General features: G+C 43.2%; 1 protein-coding gene and 1 long non-coding RNA gene across 4 annotated transcripts in view; one reads left to right on the top strand and one right to left on the bottom strand.

Moving 5' to 3' along the window:
- The window catches only part of KCNAB1 (potassium voltage-gated channel subfamily A member regulatory beta subunit 1), a 332521-nt gene that overhangs the window by 305989 nt on the left and 23928 nt on the right, over nt 1-2604 (top strand). The window lies entirely within an intron of this gene.
- LOC109287910 overlaps nt 1-2604 on the bottom strand; it is a 7891-nt gene that overhangs the window by 1995 nt on the left and 3292 nt on the right. The window contains exon 2 of one of the 2 annotated variants that reach the window (XR_002095006.1): nt 1562-2235. This is a non-coding gene — a long non-coding RNA (uncharacterized LOC109287910). Of the gene's footprint in view, nt 1-649; nt 2236-2604 lie in introns of those variants that run through there. The other variant, XR_002095005.1, reaches the window with a different exon arrangement.

A 2604-nucleotide genomic window follows, 5' to 3' on the forward strand; every position in this document is an offset into this window, starting at 1 on the left:
GGGGGAGGGGCTGGGCAAAGCAGGGATCGGGGGGGCTGGGGGAGCAGGCAGGGCCGGTGGGGGTTCACCTCATGGTCACCTCCCCCCTCCTTCAGCCCCCCCAACCCTTTACTCACTATCACTGGAGCCCTGGTGCTGAACATGCGGCCTGGCCGGCCACATGTTTCAGCACCAGGGTGAGGGGCCAACCGTGAAGATGCTCTGGTAGCCAGAGTGTCTCCCTGGAGGACCCGGCCTCCGGTTGCCACACTCCGGTGCCTGTGCCCTGCTACACTTTTTTTTTGTTTCATTTTTTTTTAGACCCCTGGATATCTAGGGATCTAATTTTCTCCCCATACTGCAAACTTGCAGTGCAGGGAACATTTTTTTGTTCCCACATGTGCCTCTTGCCCCGCCTCAAAGGGGTTTGAGGTGGGGCAAGAGGCACATGCACGCTCGTCTGGACACACCCCACAGGAGTAGAGGTGGAAACTTTATCATGCTTGTCTATGTCATTTCCTGCAAAAAATCGCATAACCCCTCCAAGATTTCAGTGTAATGTATCCTCTGCTAAGCTGTTTTGCTTGATCTTTTTCGAAGAGAGTGAGAATCCTCATGATACAAAGGGAAATCTATCCTGAAGAACAGATGCTGTAGACTGTAAAATAAGTACCAAAAAATGTAGCATGTAATTTAATAAGTGGTAATACACCAGGCTTTCTCAATCCATCTTACTGATCAATAGCAATGGTTATCATAACTTGACTGTAGTTTAATAGGTCAAAAATCCAACACATAGATTTAAATTCCTATCAGTTTCTTGTAGCTTCTTCCTGAAGGTACCTAGTGGAAAATGACAGCTCCTGCTGATTGAAAGGCAACCTGTGCCTTACTAGATCTTAGGGACACTTTCTTATGCTTCCTAGGTCTGGTTTAGGTTATTTTTGTCTACTGCTTTTTAAAGGAAATATATTATAATGCATAAAAAATAATTAAGTATTAGAAGTATTTTTCCATGTTATTTTTTTAATGCTAGCATGTTTTTGAATATATTGAATCCCTGAAGTGATGCATTGGACCTCTTAATGCATAGTTTGCTTTGGAATAGAAAAAATAAACAAGCAAATCACTGAGTCATAAGCAATGAAAGTCGTTTAAAGCAAGAATTTTAAAACTGTCAGAGAGTCTTACGATGTAGTGAGAGTCTCATGCTCCTTGGATCATGATATGCCAGGATATTTTTAAACCTGAACTTGTGGCATCATGCCACATAAGAGATTCCAGAATAAAATGGTGCATTGGCTGTCTGAAGTCCCCTTTTACTGCATGAGAGCACTCGTGCTAACTGTGGATTAAGTGTCTAATTACTCATTTGTTTAGATACAATTCTAAAAATACGGCCCTAAAGATTAATCTTGTCTTCAAGTTCATTGTTAAATTCAAAATGATCATTCTAGCTAGAAACTGTCATTCATGCAGAAGGGTGGTTGTGCCCAAGCTTAACAACAGAGAGGCTTATTAATGGTGGACAGGACAGTGATTATACAGCTCTGATTATTCATAAATATCACCAGCTTCTTACAACTTGGGACCAGGACAGAGGAAGAATGAAAAGGGAGAATCTTCTGTTGTCCTGAAGGATTCAGGTTCCTGAAGCTGATGTAGAAATGAAAGTCACAGGTCCTGCAGCAGCACCACAGCGGGCAGTTGGAAGACATTTTTACTGTGATCCTTGAACACCAGGAAGCACAGGCCAGAATGTCTTATCAGCTACTGCTCTTCACAACACAAGGATACCCAGTTATCAATACTGATTCCATTTCCCAGTATTGACAATGTGCACTAATCAGGAAATACATTCTAGACACCACATAAATAGTTACAGTACTCCCAAAGGGTGAAATTCAACCATATGGAAAAAGGATCAGCCATTCTACCAATCCTAAGGGCTCAAAAAGCATAAGGTGGCCTTAGAAAAGAAAAAAAAAAAAGAAACAGAGATAATATTATGTTTGGGTTCTTTTCCTAGCTCTCTGGCCTTTAGGGAACACCTAGGTTACTATTTCTTCGCAGCTATGAGGGTTGGAACGTTACCTGTTTTTTCCTTTTAATGACAACTGAAATATACACCCTCACTTCATTCCAAGAGTTGATACCTTAGGATAAACTCCCCAAAGGCCTGGCAATATTTATGAACTACCTAGAAAATGTGTGCACTGTAACTGGAAGGGGTGATTGGAGCAGACATAGACATACCTTTACACCTTGACACGGCTTTACGAGCACTCGTGGTGCTCGGGCCAGGTGCCAGATGATTGGAAGATAGCCAATGTGGTCCCTATCTTTAAAAAAGGGAGGAGGGAGGACCAGGGCAACTATAGGCCCGTCAGTCTTACCTCAATCCTAGAGAAACTCTTTGAGAAGATCATCAAGGAGCACATGTGTGATGGGCTGGCTTAAGGGATGATGCTCAAGTGCAACCAGCACGGTTTCATTAGGGGCAGGTCATGTCAGACCAACCTGATTGCCTTTTATGATCAGGTCACAAAAGCTTGGATGCAGGTGTCGCCGTGGACATAGTCTTTCTGGACTTCAGCAAGGCCTTTGACACCGTCTCCCACCCCA

This window comes from Gavialis gangeticus, unplaced genomic scaffold, assembly GCF_001723915.1.
Source record: "Gavialis gangeticus isolate Ggan-Ray unplaced genomic scaffold, GavGan_comp1, whole genome shotgun sequence".
Taxonomy (NCBI): Eukaryota; Metazoa; Chordata; order Crocodylia; family Gavialidae; genus Gavialis; species Gavialis gangeticus.